This window comes from Penaeus monodon, chromosome 22 (assembly GCF_015228065.2).
Source record: "Penaeus monodon isolate SGIC_2016 chromosome 22, NSTDA_Pmon_1, whole genome shotgun sequence".
Classification (NCBI taxonomy): Eukaryota; Metazoa; Arthropoda; class Malacostraca; order Decapoda; family Penaeidae; genus Penaeus; species Penaeus monodon.
The window spans coordinates 8,532,142-8,532,401 of record NC_051407.1 but is presented as its reverse complement, the minus strand read 5'-3'; positions in this window follow the sequence as shown (position 1 = coordinate 8,532,401).

Here is a 260-nt window from a genome sequence, read left to right as displayed (position 1 = left end):
AAAAAAGAACCTACTACCATATAATTATATATATTTTATATATTTTATAATCTATAAAAATAAAATATATTAAAATTAATATATATATATAAAATATATAATGTATGTTTAAAATGTAAAAGTATGGGAATATTATATATTTTTGTAAAGTTTTTATAATATTATAATTTATGTTATGCATTATGATATAATTTTAATATTTAAGTATGATACAAAGTATGTTAAAAATAAATTCTTAAAAATTTTGTTATTGGTTTTGC